Source organism: Lissotriton helveticus, chromosome 6 (genome assembly GCF_964261635.1).
Source record: "Lissotriton helveticus chromosome 6, aLisHel1.1, whole genome shotgun sequence".
Lineage (NCBI taxonomy): Eukaryota > Metazoa > Chordata > Amphibia > Caudata > Salamandridae > Lissotriton > Lissotriton helveticus.
In genome coordinates this window covers 967,347,395-967,365,202 of record NC_136067.1, presented here as the reverse complement: position 1 = coordinate 967,365,202, position 17,808 = coordinate 967,347,395, and the positions used below count along the sequence as shown (strand labels likewise).

Sequence of the window (17,808 nt, the reverse complement as noted above, 5' to 3'; positions counted from 1 at the left end):
GCTACCGGGACCGGGTAACTAAAATCCTTGGACTATCCCGGCTCAGAGACCTGAACATGACTTGGTTTCTTTCATTTAGACCAATGTGGCAAAGTTGTGTTATGCCTGTATTAAGGTGCTTGCTATGCGGCGAAGAATGCGTGTTGGACACCTGTCTGGCACTACAATCGGATGTGCCAATGGACGCAGATACCTTGTTGGGTCCGGTAACGGCTCATGCATTGTGCTGTCCCCAGCGGCTACCAATCCTGATGACGGCATTCGTGGAGTCTTCACCACTACGATTGAGGGGTAGTGAAGTACAAGATGAAAGCAGCATCGATCAGGTACGACCTTCAGTCAGCTATGCTGATCCAAACATCAATGGAGGCAATCATGCTCAGGCTCATGAATGCATGGTAACAACCTTTTCCGAATTAGTGGAACTTACGCAAGAAGCTGTTGACCGTTTTTTCAACAGTCTAAATGATATGATGTTTTCACCAGAGCAGCAGGAATAACTTTGAGCAAACTAGCACTTGGAGTTCCCTACATGCTGAATTTGGCCTTCAACTTTTTGAAGAAAAGCGATATGAAAAAAAAAAATTCTCATAATTTTTTTTCAGACTGCAAGAACCTTTTTCCCCAAATTCCAAAATATTTAAGATTTTTTGGGACACTTATCTTCTGCTTAAAGTAGACATTATTCTTAGAGAACTGAATTTCTATTTTAGGTAGTCACGAGACATTAGCTATCCTCTAGCACTATTATACATAACTTTATGATTGTGATGAAATGGTCTCGCACTTTTTTTTCTGTATTAAGAGCCATTTCATGTGTGGTTTTCGCATTTATTCATGCTGAATTTAGAAATATGCGTTATATGTTTAGCATTATTAGACTGCTTGTGCATATAGTACACGTGATAGTACATGTGATTAGGTTTCAAAATTTTCAGGATACATATAAATGTATTTTGGGGTGGTACGGTATACACAAACGCTACTGATATTCACTATGCCTAGATTTGTAAATATGGACATAGTCTACGTGGAGTGGGTGTGATGTATTCCTATAGTTACTGTATCGATTCCCCTATTCCTGACCCTGGTCTGGTTAATAATTAACTAGCAGCCATCTAACGGTGCAAAAACCGTTATCTGATTAAGCCACACCACGGCACAGAAGCGCGTTATCTGATTAGGTCATAACGCATGCCATCTAATTAGACAAGCGATATTCCTCCAGCCCCTGATAAGGCATACGAGTTCTCAAAACAAATCAAACCTACAGCGACCTGGGAAATTCCCATAGCCATTGTTTTGATTTCACCGAGAACTTCAGCAAAAGAATGTGCGAACGAGCCCGTTCATATGACATCCTTATTGACGTATATATGTCCATCCTTACGTCAATCTCGGCACCTTTCAGGTATAAATATTACCGACATTGCCTTAAGCAAACACATGCGGTGGTGACGGGATCGGAGCAGCGAGACGTGCTGAGGAGCCCAGCAGAGAGCGAAGCCCACAGACGCTGCCCCGCCTTCCTGACGCGCTGAGAACGAGATGCTGCCTTTCTCTTGCCGAGAAATCCAGCTCCGGCGCTTACAAGCAGCCCTCGCAGGCAGCTGGAATATCAAGACCTGGGATAAGAGATACCAGTCCTCCATCATTCTAGATCTCAGGTACAGAACTGAATAACCCCTTGCAGAGAATTCTCGAATCAGTCCCTTGGCAAAACATACTTAACTTAAACTGCTACTTATCTACTCCCGCCCACGTATTAGGCTTAGGTCAGGTACACTGGGGTAGGCGTGGTTAGAAGCACCAGTTGAGTACGATTAGTCAAATGTATATATATATGTATGTATCTATTTTATCCATTTTAAAGTATCATATGGCTCAGAAACCATATCAATGCTTTTACAGTATTATTTTATAATTCTGTCTCTACTGTATGCACTTTACTTAACTACAAGTATTGCAATAATAGCGATTCATTTCTCTTGTATGAGAAAAGAGACTGATCAATAAATAACATCTTTTATTGAACCACGCCCATCTCTTATTTCTCTACAAACTGGTGAAACTAAGAATGCACGTACTGACTGAGTAAAATAAGTTGTCTATTGTTTTCACACGACTCTAGAGATACACTCTTGATTAGGGGAGAGCAAAGTTGTCATGTTCTATGGTTGTCAGAAACTAAATCCCTTCTTGTCTATCCAGGGAGGTTAAAATCCTCCTTGCCTATTCGAGAAAGTTTCTAGTGAACTCTGAGCTAGCTGGCAAACACAAAACTTTAAGTCTAATATCGTCGGTAGAAGACCTAGTTAACCTCTGCCCTAGGTCTATACTATTGAAGATATTATTCCAATGCGCAGAGCCTATTGGGATAATAGGAACTACACTACAATCAAAGCAGTTTTACAGGTGGTGACTCCCCTGGAGAAAGAAATTATGGCATTGCAAGCCCAATGCCAGTTACCCCTCAACCAGAGGGAAGAATTGGCGTGGTCTCGAGCCCTAGTCCCACCAGGTAACCCTACCAAACCCAACCCTGACAAGTGTAAGCACACAGAGGGTTCAGGGGTAGATCTTGACACATTTGAGCATCTGAAGAAGGCGTTTATGAATGCCCAACCTGTCCAAGAACCTTCAGACCAGGGCACTTCGGAGAAACCCCCTCTAACAACCCCCGGTAATTTAAAGGACAGGGATGATTCCCCGAATACATCTGATGGGGAACAGTTCAGACCCTGTCGCCTTGGGCCCGCCGTGCATGGCGCAGAACCTACCGACCCAAATCTGGTTGCGGCAGCAGATCTATTAGATCTGGATGACCTACTGCATCTGTGCTCTGCGGAATGGTTCCCTGCCCCCAAAGTCTCGTCTTACAGGGCTAGCAGACTTAGGAAGCCCCTAGATAAGGAGGTGCGGAACTGCCTCAAGGCAGAATGCTTGCGCCCGTCTTTGGAGGGGAAGGTGGCCCTTACCCCAGAGATAGATGTGCAGATGGCCACCTTCCTCGCCAAATTCGTCCACAACCCTAAAAAAGGCATTGACAGGTCCTGGCGGTACTGTGAGGGTAAGCTATTGGACATAGCAGGACCCTTGGCCAAAATAATGGACATGGCGGAGGACGCAAAGACCTCCGGTACGCTTATCTGCCCTGAAGCCTTGTCTAGTTGGGCCCAGCGAGCAATAATCTTTTGGGGGAACGCCAACTGCGAGATTTCTACCAAATGGCACAGATCCATACTCATCAAGATCGATCCCAAACTGGAGAATCTTTCCACCACAGTTGCACAGGTCAACCTTTTCAGGGACCTGTTTATTCGGGAACTGGGAAAATTCGTTAATACATTCAATTCCCTTGATAAGGCCCAAACCTCTAATAAAAGAATATTTTACCACTGAGTTTTTGCCAGTGCCGGCTGAGGAAGGGGACGTTTGTCCGATTGTTACCCACAGCAAGCCTCCAGAGTTGGAGAACCCCCCGGGGCCAATATCAAGACTCCAGTAAATTCGAAACCTTCTACCAAACCAAAACCTACATCCGCAGAGGCTGCCACAGGGGCTACAACTACTACAACAATTCACAAGGTGGGAACTCAAGGGATGGAGGGCCTAAGACTTGGGGGTCGTTTGGCATTATTCTTGCAGAATTTTGAATCCCTGTCCTCAGACTCCTCGGTCCTTCAAGCAGTACAAGGGTTTCACGTAGAGTTCTACGAGACGCCCACCCAAACCATCGACCCCAGATCTTTGACCTTCCCAAAGAATCTACAAGCCCTGATCGACTTATAGATACCAGATCTCTTGATGAAGGAAGCTATCGTCCTCACATCCAGACATCCCAATGGGTGCCTCCACAATATCTTCCTCATAGAGAAGAGGGATGGAGGCCGTCGTCTGGTGATCAATCTAAAGGAATTCAACAGGTGGCTCCTTTACAGTCACTTCAAAATGGAGGGCATTCACCTCCTCAGGGATCTTCTGCGGTAGTATCAGACTGGATGGTCTGGTGAGACTTGAAGGATGCCTACCTGGCCATACCAATATTTCTACCTCACAGACGTTTTCTGCAATTCCAGTGGAAATCCCAGGTGTTCAAATTCACCTCCCTTCCTTTCGGGCTATCATCCGCCCCTTGGTGTTTCACCAAACTAATGAGACCAGTGGCAGAATTTCGGCGTGGTTCTAGGAGTGCGTCTGGTCGTCTATCTCAACGATCTTCTCCTCATGAATCACTGCCCTTGAATTCTGTCCCTCCCATTGCAGATGGCCATAGACCTATTGGAATCTCGGGGCTTCCCGATCAACACGCACAAGTCCACCCTGCCCCCGACACAATCCATCCAATTTCCTAGTCAACTCGATATAGGCGACCTTCGGACTCCCTCTTCAAAAGTTGTCCAGGATCAGACACAAACTAAGGATAACTCTGACCAGACCTCAGATCACTCTACGGCAACTGGCCCGCATAGTGGACTGCTCTTGTCTTCCATCCAAGCGATATTTCCGGGACCCTTCCATTACCGGGCTCTACAGCGATTAAAGATAATGCATCTCCGGGAAGGCCTCTCCTATTCCCAACTAGCCCCTCTCTCAACTGAGGTGATAGAAGAGATCAGGTGGTGGATCTCCCGGATCACTGACATAATATCGACGACCACAATATCGAGTTCCAAAAATATCGGCGACATGATATCGATTACCATTATATCGACATCCAATACTTATTTACGAAACTACAAAAATATCGACTACTAATTATCGAATAAAATAATCGACATCACTAATATCGAAAGACAAAATATTGATTAAACAAATATCGTCTATTAAAAATTATACAGTACACAACAAAAATATCGAAACAAAATATATCAATGACACTAATATAAAAAAAAGGAATATCGACTCGATAAAAAGTACCTAAAACGTTTTAAATACAATACAACTTTATATTTTAAATATATAATACACTCCACAATAAATATAATACAAAGAATAAACATTTTTTACAACACATACAATAAAAATTCAACTTTTTAACATATATCATATAAACATTTCAGTGAATGTATAAATAAATAGGATACCTTTAACATAAATATGCAAAATATTATTACATACATTTTAAATAGAAAAAAACAAACCTGGTTTACTGCAAAAGTATTAAGTAAATTGCATTACCACAACACCAAACATAGCAATTAAATTAAAAAAAATTCAAACCAACCAATGAAAAGGCCCCATTCTTAAATAAACCAATCAAATGAAGTAACTAATCAAATACACACTATAAAAGGATTCTTTTGCTACTGCTATTTCCTGCTTCTAACTCTAAAGAAAGAAGAAGGTGACACTCTGACCAACTGTTTCCTGAGCAGACTACTTCTCCAGACAAGACTCCTACAGAAATAATTAAAGTAAGTTAAACTAATTTTTACATAAAACAAAAGTACTAGGCTAAAAGCGTTACAATCTCTCTAAACAGTTTAAATACCATTTTATTTTTACCTTTTACATTTCTTCTACAGACATCTCCAAAACACAGCTATAAAAGTTGAACTGATTACTTACTACAAAATCCTTATTGTAAGTATTTGTAACTGTTCTGTAACACACCAACTGCATTTATTAAACCCAATTTTCTAATACACATTTTGGGCCAGATGTAGGTAACACATTTTTACCGACTCCAAAATACCGATTTTTACCGAATCGGTATTTCAGAACAGTGAAACGAGATGTAGGTCAAAATCCGGTAAAAAATACCGATTCGGTAAAAATCGGTAACCCCTTCACGGTATTCACCGAATCGGTATTTTCCGATACGGCAAATATCGAATCGGTAACTCACATGCAATCCTATGGGCCCGGAGGCCCATAGGAATGCATTGAAACTACCGACTCGGTATTTACCGAATCGGTAAATACCGAGTCGGTAAATACCGAGTCGGGGATACAAAATATCAGGCAGTTGAAGTATCAACCAATCACGTGTCTCCATCCCGCCCCTCAGCCAACCAACAGAGCAATAGACCAATACTGTGCATCGACCCCACCCCACAACCAGGAAGTGGCCACACCCATGCAGGTGCAGTGTAACTGATCACACAGGAGAGCAGACACACAGAGACAGGCAGTTGTGAAGCAGATCCTTGCAGGAGAAACACATGGAGCCCCAAGACTCTCAGAGGGAAGGAGTAGAGAGGAAGAGGAAGATGAAGTTTAGCACTGGAGAACTGCAGGTGCTGGTGGAGGAGGTAGTCAAGCACTACCCAAGAATCTTTGGAAAGCAGTCCCTGCAGGTACCAGAGGCTGTCAAGAGGAGCACCTGGCTGGGGATCCAGACTAAAATCAACGCCATAGGAGTGAGCAACAGGGAAGTGGACGACCTAAAAAAGCGATGGTACGATCTAAGGATCATCACTAAAAAGAAACTGGCTGCAAGAAGCAAGGAGTCCAATTTAACAGGTGGAGGGAAGAACAAGGCACCTCCACTCACAGACCTGGAAGAGCTAGTGGAGTCCACACTGGAGCCAGACTGCGTCCTGGGGATTGGTGATGCAGACAGCTCAGCCCGAGCTGCAGCTAAGAAAGGTAAGGGACATGTCCATCATCCCACACCCCCTGCCTGTGTACCTCCCCCAATGTGGCTATGTATTTAGGAAATCCAGTTCTGACTTTAGTACTCACCTGCAATGCATTATGGGAGTGGTAGTCATAAGAATACCCTTATGAGCAGTCAACATGAAATGTCGTCAGGCATGCCACACAATACAATCGGACACATGCAGGGCTCGACAAATCTAAAAAATTGTACTAGTCCTGCAGGTCTAGTAACTTGGACAATCCCCTCGACCAAACTGCAACCTTCTTGACCAATGTCTCTGAAAAACGGAGCAAAAGTGACAAGTTAACAAGATTTAAAGCCATCTTTATTGCTCAGTCCCTTTGTGAGCAATAAAAATGCCTTTAAATCTTGTTATCTTGTCACCTTTGCTCCGTTTTCAAAGACAGAGGACAAAAGTTAGTTTGTCTTCCTACTCGCCAGAAAGGGTGAGTAGGACCTAAAAATAGCTCGTCCTCATCCATTCTCCCTCGCAAATGCGAGCGGGCGAGTAGATTTGTCGAGCCCTGACATGGGAGGAGCAGAAAATAGTGATGTGAAAATGTAATTTAATATTGATGTACACGGTGAAAGCACCACTAAGATGCTGTCCATGTCTGTCCACAGGAGAGACATCACGCAAGTCACAGCAGGTGAGGGAGAAGACACATCCCCAAAGAGATAGCAGTGAGCAAGAAGGCAGGGATGCTGGGCCCAGCAGTGCAAGACCTACAGCACCATGCACACAAGCAGCAGACATACCAGAGGCAGACGACACCATGCAACTGGAAGCATCTCCTGTGCTCATTGGCTCACCACTACCTGCGTCAGAACAATCACACAAACCAGCAGACTCCGAGGTGTCTGAAATCCTCAGGCCTGTGAGGCATGAGGGTCCCCCGCATAGGATCCTACAAACATCCTCGGATGAGGAAGGGGAATGTGAGGAGTCAATGCAGTCTATGGCAGGGAATGCACCAGGTCACACATCCACTCCTGTCAGGCCATCTGAAGGAACAAGACGTCGTAGGGTCCGGGAGTCAGGCGGCAGTGGCCATGATGAGAGTGTGTTCCAAGGCCTCGAGACCACAATGGTGAAGGTTCAGCGCCTGCAGGCAAAAGGGATACGTGCAGTTCACAGGCAAATGCGAATTCTGAACACCAACTTCACAGACATGAACAAGGGAATAGCATCAATGGCAGACAGCATGAAGGACATGGCATGTCTCAGTGTGTGATGACACTCTGTGAGGAACTTCGTGAGGACCGTGCACAAAGGCGCAGGGAGACCCATCGTACGCAGCAGCTGACAGGCGGCATGCGGCAACTTGCAATTTCACTGATGTGTCGCCGGTCAGTTGCAATGCAGGAGGGGCTGGTGCACTGCTGTACTGACCTCACACTGGGGATGGGGAGAGTCACTACTGCGATGGAAGTGTTGCTGACAAACCAGTCAGCCACCACAGGAGCAGAAGGTCTTGGGGACACAGATACCACTAGTAGCAGGGGCAGCACCCCTGTCCCTGAAGTAAGGAGGAGTAGCAGACGCCAGAGTGCCGGCGCTGGCACAGCAGACTTTGAACCCAGCCAAGCTCATGCATCACGCGGGGCTGTTCATGGGCGCAAGCAGTGAGTCTAGCATGTTCAGTTGGACATGTGAGGGTGAGGTAACCCCTGTACACACAGTAGTGCCAGGCACACTAGTATGTTACATTTGTGGCTCATGTCTTTTCTACGTAGTGCTAAATAAACTACGTGCATTGACGTACAACACATGCTTTGTCTCGATACTTACTCAGAAGTAGTTGTGTGTGATTTCTGTCCGTCTCTGTCTTCCATCTGTGGGTGTTGGTACTCCGACTGTGTTGGCTGCTGGTAGTGCCTGCTCATCGTCATGGTCTACATACTCCTCCAATTCCACCTCTGTGCCCCTCTTAGTTGCGAGGTTGTGCAACATTGCACAGGTTGCAATTATCTTACAGCACGTTTCAGGTGTGTACTGCCGTGCCCCCCCACTTTTGTGGAGGCAGCGGAACCGGCTCTTCAGGAGGCCAAAGGTGCGCTCAATGATGTTCCGGTGGATTTATGTGCCACATTGTAACGTCTCTGGCTGGGGGTTGTGGGGTTGAGGTAGGGTGTCAGGACGAAGGAACGGAGTGCATATGCACTATCCCCTAAAGTGGAAGACAAAATATACATTACTCAGATGCACACATTGACATACGTCTGCTTCATCTATCAAGGGAGTGTCACCCAATTCTTTACCTAGCAGGTATCCTTCCCCGAATTCACCCGCTGTCAGGCGGGTATAGGTCCCACTGTTTTGGAAGATATATGAATCGTGGGTACTTCCTGGGTATCTGGCCACTATATCAGTGATGATGAACTTGGCATCACAGATTGCTTGTACATTAATTGTGTGTGTTGACTTTCTGTTCCTGTATATGTGCTCTGTGGCAGCTGGGGGCAAATGGGGATGTGGGTCCCATCAATGCAGCCAATCACGTGGGGGAAGTTTGCCATGAGGTAAAAGTCAGTCTTGGTCCTGAGCAAGTCCGCATCAGTGTCTGGGAAGTGGACGTAGTGATCCATTCTTTGCATCATGGCATCCAGGAAATTTCGGGAAAAACGCGACAGGCAGCTCTGGGACACCCCACCTACCGCTGCCACTATACTCTGGTGGCTCCCAGATGCTAGGAGGTGTATGCTACAGAGCACCTAGACATGGGGTGGGATGGCATGGGCCCTTGGTCTTGGGTGGTCCAGGAGTGGATGCAGGTCCCTGATCAGGTCCATGATGGTTTCAGGGTGCAGTCTGCATCTCTGCAGTATCTCTGGCTCTGTCAATTGGAGGAGTGTAATCCTTTGCCTATATACCTGTTCCTCCCTTCTCCATTCCTCCCTTCTCCATTCCCTCTCACCTGCTGCCTTAGCCGTCTTGCTATGACGTAAAAAGCCGCCATTCTGCTTCCAGTGTTGCATTTTGGGGCCCTTTTTTATAGGCTGCACCTGATTACCACCTGCTTGCAATCCATGTTAAATACCGACTCGTAATTACCGAATTTCTGAGCAAATCGGTAATTTAAGGCTCACCTACATCTCGATGGCGTGGTATTTTCCATTTCGTAATTTCCGAATCGGTAATTTTACCGAGTCTGAACTTTTACCGACTCTGTATTTGTTCCGAAACGATAATTTTACCAAATCGGAAATATTGACGTTTCGGTATCTTTACCGAGCCGGTAATCTACCGATTCGGTATTTTTTCCGGTTTTAGGCGACCTACATCTCAATTTCCAAATACCGGTCGGTAACGGCCGAAAACACCGATTTTCGGCCGTTACCGACCGGTATTAGGCTACCTACATCTTGCCCTTTATCTTTATTCTACCTTCTTAACAGAAATTTCGAAGACATCCAAAAAATTACTCCATTAAAGCTGAAGACTACACAAATAAAAAATGTAAGTATATTTTGTGCATTATTTAAAAACCCTAAAATGCTAACTACAAGACAGCTTCCCCCTAGAAACCGCTCAAAAAGTAATTAAATGATAGATTATCTAATTATTTTATTTTTCTATCAACAGAAATATTACAAGGAAATACAAGAAAAAGCTTGAAAACACCTTCTCAACATTTCGAATTACAACAAAGAACAAATGTAAGTATAATCATAAAAAAATGAATGCATTAAAAACATGTATAGCAGTATTTAAACTTAATATATATTTCTTTCTGACCGTTCCTAGCACTACAAATAGAAATATGACTGAAGGTACAGAGTTTGTTATGTCACAGAAAAACAAGCTTTTACTATGTTATATGGGGTATGTTTATACCCAAGAAAAACAGTCAGGCCGCTAAGTTTTTTGGAAATGTAGTAAATACTACTCTAATAAATGTTATGGTAGGGCTACAACAGAAGAAGCTAATGTACTATCTACCAAGGAACACAATCACCCCCCTAATATAACTGAAATTGAGGTCAGGGATGCCCTTGAAAGTATAAAAGAAGCAAGTACAGGGACTGACAAACCAACAACCCAAATATTAAAAGAGGAACTCTTAAAAGTTCCTCAACATGCTTCTGGCCAACTCCCCTCAATTGACAACCTAAAACGCACAATTGCAAGACAAAAAAGAGTCCCAACAACTACGCTACCTAACCTCAAAACGTTAGAAGAAGTTGTTATTCCACCAGAACTGAGTATAACACATAATAAGGAACTATTCTTACTGTTTGACAACAAATGCCCTACCAACCGAATTATAATGTTTGGTACTGCTAACAATCTAAGAAAATTACAAGAGTGCCAACATTGGATGATGGATGGGACTTTTAAAACATGTCCTAAACCATTTTACCAACTCTACAGCATACATGGATTGTACCATCATTCTAACATCCCATTTATTTACTGCTTGTTGCCCAACAAACAACAAAATACTTACACAGAAGTCCTAAACACAATAAAACAGGAAACAAATAATTATTTTCCACAAAAAATAATTATTGATTTCGAACTAGCTATGATCAATAGTATATTAAAAACTTTTCCTCACACAGCAATACAAGGTTGCTATTATCATTTTAATCAAAGCATTTGGAGACATCTCCAAAAATCTACATTAAGCATACAATATGCTACAGACAGCACCTTTGCATACCAAATCAAAAAATTAATTGCCCTATCATATGTCCCTGTTACAGACGTAGCAGAACATTATAATATCCTAATCGATAGCCCATATTACAAAAAATATGAGGAAAAACTAGCACCACTCCTAGACTATTTCGAAGATACATGGGTGGGAAGGCTACATAGATCGGGACACAGACGCCAACCTAAATTTCACATAACTTGGTGGAATGTATATTTAAGTACACTGAATCAAGAAGCTAAAACTAACAACAGTGTCGAAGGATGGCACAATGCATTTCAAGCTACCACTAGCAGAGGAAAACCCACTGTCCAAAAACTAATAGAAGCTTTACAAAAAGAACAGAGCTACCAAGAGCTACGTATACAACAATCACTAACCCAAATAGGACCAAAACTAACTAAACAAACAAAACAAATGTTTAGATTACTCCAAAGCCAAGTCACCCTATATCCTTCTACAAGAGGCCTAGACTATATATCCTTAATAGCTAAAAGCCTACTATAAATTATTTATTTTTCACATTTTTAGAGCACGCTGTTACCCGGAGGTGTCCTGGCGCTGACTGACTGACATTAGTGTGTGAGAGCTGAGAAATTAGTGTGTAAAAAGCCAGGTCTTTAAAGCTCTCCTGAATGATAGAAGGTCAGGCATCTGTCTGAGGTTTAGCGGCAGTGCGTTCCATGCTTTCGCAGCGCCCAAGGAAAAGCTCCTACCCCCCCAACGAGCTTTCCTGACTCTTGGGACTACCACCAGCCCCTGCTCGGCTGACCTAAGGGATCTTACCGGTATGTACCAGTGAAAGAGCAAGGTCATACAGTGGGGGCCAAGGCCATTCAGTGCCTTGAAGACCACGCACAATGATTTAAAGATTATTCTTTTGCGAACTGGTAGCCAGTGTAGCTTCACCAAGTCCCGTGCAGCAGAGGAGAGTTTGGGTGTACCTGTAATCAGACGGGCAGCTGCGTTCTGCAGAATTTGGAGTTTGTTTAGAATCCCCTGTTGCGCATTCAGCAGAAGGCTGTTGCAGTAGTCCAATCGGGACATCACCAAACCTGTGACCACTGTCTTCTTGTGCTCATCCGCTAGAACCGGCAAGACTTTCCGGATGGTTTTTAGCACATAGTGGGTAGTTGAGGAAAGGGCATTTATTTGAGGCCTGAAGGATAGAGAGTCATCCATCAGTACACCCAGGTTTTTCACCTTGGTGACCGGTGATGGGGGGGGGGGGTCCCCATTTCCTCTGGCCACCAGCGTGGGGACCAGAAGTTATCTCTAGACCCAAACAGCATCACTTCAGTTTTTGCTGAATTCAATTTGAGACAGTTTTCAGCCATCCAGTTGCTGACCTCACGCATGCAGCCTCTGAACATATCTGCTGTGCTATCAGTTTCACCCGGTAGCAGTGACACCACTATCTGTGTGTCATCTGCGTATGATGTTAAGTTGAAGCCAAAAGATCTGATCACTGGCGCCAGGGTAGAAACGTACACGTTAAAAAGAGTTGGACTCAGGGAGGACCCCTGAGGAACTCCGCAGGGGAGCACAAAAGAGTCGGATTCAAAGGCCCCTAAAGCCACTTTCTGAGTCTTGCCGGAAAGGAAGGCTTGGAGGATTTTAAGTGCCTTTCCTTGAATCCCACAGACCCTCAGTCGGTCCACCAGTAACTTGTGGTGGACCGTATCAAAGGCCGCAGACAGGTCCAGCAGGATCAGGGCAGCTCTGCCCCCTGCATCCATCACCGTTCTTATGTTCTCTACTGATTTAGTCAGTGCGGATTCTGTGCTGTGCCCCGCCCGGAATCCATGCTGTGACGGATCTAGACGTTGACCTGCCCCCAGGAAGGCACTCAGCTGTGTGTTTAAAATACCCTCCATGATTTTCGCTGGGAGGGGTAGCTTGGCAATGGGCCGAAAGTTATTCAGATCAGTCATTTCTAGGTTGGGTTTTTTGAGCAAGGGTAGTATGGAGGTTTGTTTCCAACGCAAGGGAAATTCCCCGTCGTCCAGCATGGCATTGAACAATGGGGTAAGACCTGCGGCCATGGACGCGGGGGCTAATTTAGCCACCGTTGCTGGGCAGGGGTCTGACGGGGAACCTGATTTTATCCTTAGTAATCTGTTCCCGACCTCCTCCTCACTGATGATGGTGAAGTTGAGTAGCATCACTTTGTTACTGTTTTTTTCAGGGTCAGATTCTGGGGTTCCGATCTTAACTTGCTTGCCTAGCGGGAGGAAAATCTTTTCCACCTTTTCCCGGAAGAACTTGGCCAGGTCTCCGCATAATTCGCGGCTTGGGGGAATCTCCGCTGGTTTGGGGGCCACCAGGGATGATACTGCATGAAATAGTTCCTATGGGGAGTTACTTGCTTCCTTGATGCGTTGGTAAAATAGGCGTATTTCACCTTTTGGATCGTGTGTTTGTACACTCTCAGCTCAGCGTTAAGTAGTCTTCTGTCCTCCTCTCTATAATTTTTCCGCCAGGATCTTTCAAGTTTTTTGCAGAGTACTTTATGGTCCCTAATTTGCTCAGAGAACCAGGGGGCTGAAGGACTTGAACATGTAGAGTGATACATTTTTGGGGGAGCTAAGTGTAGGCAAGCTGCCTCCAGCCAGTTCGTGTAAGTGGTGGCCGCTTCCTCCACCATAACTGGGGGGGGCACCATAGAGGTTCTCAACAGATCCTCCAGTGCCCTCCCTTCTATGCTTTTCCACTTCCTAATTATTCTGGGTGGGTTTTTGACCTTGTTCGGTCTGGTAGGGGGGCTAGGCTAATATCAAAGTGGATAGCAGCATGGTCCGACCAGGAGACCGGGCGAACACCCGTCATCTCTAGGTAGGGATGGTTTGAAAAAATCCCATCTAGGGTGTGTCCCGCCCTATGGGTCGAGCCACTGACCATTTGTTTTAGGTCTACCCCATGCAACAGTTCAATGAGATCCAGAGTATCTGGGTCTGAGTCACTCTCCAGATGAAAATTGAAGTCCCCTAGCAGAGTGAATGTATTGGCGCATACCGCTTCTTCTAACAGGTTAGTGAGTCCTGTGAGAAAAGGGGTTTTGGGCCCAGGGGGCCTGTACATGAGACAACCTTTGAGGGTTTGATGGTTAGATAGAGTGAAGTTAAAATCTAGCGCTTCAAATAGGTTGGTGGTGCCGGGCTGGAAGGACCCTCTGACCGATTTATGATAGATTATGGCCAGCCCTCCGCCCCTCCTCTTTTCTCTGTTTTGGACAAAACACTCTTCGTATGGGGGGGGGGGGGTTTGTTTTAACAATATCTGGGCCTGAGGCAGCATCTGTCCAGGATACCGTTATGAAAGCTATCTTAACTTTGGTTTTCTGTATTAGATCCGCCAGTTCTATGCTGTGTTTCACCAGCGATCTGGCGTTAAGTAGCAGACATTTTACAGCGGTTTGTTTTTTCTTCTCCAAGGGTTTAAATGAAGCCGAGGTAAGTGTGCTGGTATGCCATAGAAGATTGAGAAGAGCCTGCTTACAGTTTGTGCAGAAATGGGGAGTGGTCTGCCTATCTTCCCGCATTTCTAATGTAATGCAGCCTGGAATCTTGCCGTTGCCACGTAGGGCCAGCAGAGTATTGCGATTATAAGAGTGGCCCGTCACGGCTCTCAGTAGCACCGGACCTGGGGTTATGGCTCTGGGCGCGGGTCCGGCGCGGACGGGAGCAGACGGGCTCGCCTTTGGCGCGCCGCCGGCGCGCCCCCTGCGCTCGTCCGCTGCGCTTCCTAGGAAAGGGTGCCGGTTTATGCGAGTATGGGTGGGAGGGGCGGAGCACTAGTCTGCTCGCCCAGCTCCTCACTCAAGATGGCGGGACCAACGGGGGGAATTGGCTCCGGTTCGGGACCACCGTGTGCAGTCTGTGCAATTTTAAAACATAAGTGTGCAAGAGCGCTTTTAAAATCAGCTGCAATTATATAGAGCTTTTAAAACAAATAGCAGCAATATCGCAAAGCTTCAAGTCCCGGCTTCCGCCTCAGGACCGTGCAATCACACCACACACACTATCAATCAGTGGAGGTGCGTTTAGGCGGGGTTTTTATGCGAGATGGGGCGGGAGGGGCGGAGCACTAGTCTGCTCGCCCAGCTCCTCACTCAAGATGGCGGGACCAACGGGGGGAATTGGCTCCGGTTCGAGACCACCGTGAACTACATCACCCAGCTGCCCCGGGGGTGGAGGCAGCGGCTCTGACACCTCACACGCGCCCGGAGGCGCCTTATCAACCGGGAACGCCTCTCGCACCGTGAGTCGCGCGCGGCAGAAGCCCGGGACAAGGGCGAGCCATCTGTGGCCATCCGGGGCCAGCAGAGGTCGGGTCGGGTCGGGCCACCCCTCTTGGCCGATAGGATGGGGAAGCGTAAACTGAATCAAAAGTCGGACGAAGGTAAGAAGGCCAAAGTACCCAGAAAAAAGGAACCTATTATATCTTATTTGACATCTGTGGTGGGGGCCCTAAATGTCCAAATTGCAAATGCTGAAAAGGAACTGGGGCTTGACTCATCTTCCACCACACAAGTTGATACTGGGCCCATACTGCCCCTGGGTTCGGTTCACCCTATCCCACTAGAACCAGACATTGTGATAGTAAACTCTCCGCAGGTACATCCTACTGTGGTGGGAAATATGGAAACCCCAAAGAGGAGTAATGATGAGCAGCCTGAGGCCCGGAGTTCTACTCACCATAAAGGAAAACGTAACTCTAAGAAAGGACCACGTAAACAGTCCAAAGCAAAACCTGTCGATAAGTCTATTCCCAGCTGCTCTGTCCATCTGGCAGATCACATAGAAGAATTATTCGATTCTCGGTTGGAGCCAGCCCTTGTGAATATTGCCAAGGATATAGTGGACACCTTGAACTCGTGTGTGGCTAATATATTAAAGAAATGTGAACACTTTGACGAGTTTATAAGGGAATTTAGAGTACAAAACATTGTCCAGAAGCATGGCAGGGAAGATCGTGGGGGTCAAATGTCAATAGAAAGACAAAGGCCATCTACAGACCCTCATTCAGATACAATTCCCGCTACTTTGCCCATTAACAATACCTCTCAAGGGCATAGGGTTGAGTCACTAAGTGGGGGGAAACAAAATGATCCTCTTGAGGGTAGGTTAAAAACGTCTACCGGTTATGAGAGCACTACCAATAGATCCGGTAATAGTAAGTTAGGTACACTAAGTCTCCCTCCACACGCGCACCCTTAGTGGTAATTTTAACTGGGGTACCTTGCCTAACAAATGGGTCAGTGGAATCCGAGGCAGATCTCATGAACAGGACAAAAAGGTGGTGCTCACAGTTTCGCAGCTGGAATGTTGATGTCGCCGCAAATATTAACATGGTTAGACGTGTGTAATGGGTAGGTAAGAGAAACAAATGTATACCGGGGGATTGTGTGGTGGTCAATTTTAATAAGGCTAACATTGCTGATAGTTTTTTGCTAATCTTGTATTTGATGCTGTTCAAGCTACAGGGACTGTATTTGTATCCAAGATGATGCAAACTAGTTGGGGTGGGATAAGCAGGGCGCTCATAATATCGTCCTAGATCCTAACCATCTTGATATGGTTGTGTCCTGCAGTGCCCTCAGCAAATTCTATAATTCCACATCTTCTGATGCGTCCCCTGCCCACACTGTTACTCAGCAATCTGACAAGTGGGCACATATTTTTCCTGAGGTATTTAATGGGAAACTTAAGGGCTTCCAGCATCGCATTGTATTTAAGGATGGTGCAAAGTCCGTGGCTCATAAGGTTCGCAAAGTACTCAAGCATGATTTGGAATGTCTGCATACTGCAGGGGTTATTGAACCCATTGGAGGTTCTGAATGATTGGCCCCCATTGTTTTGGCCCGGAAATCCGACAAATCTCTCAGGATGTGTGTTGACTTGAGAGATCTCAATGCTAACATCTGGGTTGATCGTCAAGCACTTCCTAACATCAACGAGATGTTGGCCACTTTGGAGGGTGCCAGGTTTTTTACCTCCCTTGATATTTCTTCAGCCTATCACCAAATTGAGCTGTGTAATGAATCCAGACAGCTTACATCTTTTGTCACTCCTGAGGGTGCTTGCCTCGGCTTCAGCAGTGTTTCAGAGGTTGATGAATAACCTATTTAGGGACATTGCTGGAGTCGTATTTTTTTCAGGATGATATTCTCATTCATGGGAAGAAGGAATCTGAACACGATGACAGTCAAGCATGTTCTGAGCATTATTAAATCTTGTGGTTTAACATTGAGGGCAGATAAGTGCAAGTTCCTCCAAGAGGGTGTTTATTACCTTAGTCATCTCATCTCTCACAAGGGAATTGAGCCCAAACTGAACATCATTGAGGCTATCCAGAATGCACCCACACCATTGAACAAGGACTAACTTCGCTCTTCTTTTTAGGACTGGTGGAATATTGCGCCAAATTTGTTAGTAAACTTTCCACCAAAACCGCTTCCATGCGGAACTTGCTGAAGTAAAATGTCAAGTATGTATGGGATGTTGACTGCAACTACAATTTTTAATCAATCAGATCAGA

At 45.5% G+C, this 17,808-nt stretch overlaps 1 protein-coding gene across 4 annotated transcripts in view; it reads left to right on the top strand.

The window, feature by feature from the left end:
* LOC144763225 (uncharacterized) overlaps positions 1–17,808 on the top strand; it is a 268,530-nt gene that overhangs the window by 32,314 nt on the left and 218,408 nt on the right. For 3 of the 4 annotated variants that reach the window (XM_078648619.1, XM_078648618.1, XM_078648621.1), the window contains exon 2: positions 10,194–10,267. The exons of the other annotated variant lie outside the window; for it this stretch is intronic. The gene's annotated coding sequence lies outside the window, so the exon portion shown is untranslated. The remainder of the gene's footprint in view (positions 1–10,193; positions 10,268–17,808) is intronic. 4 annotated transcript variants of the gene reach the window in all.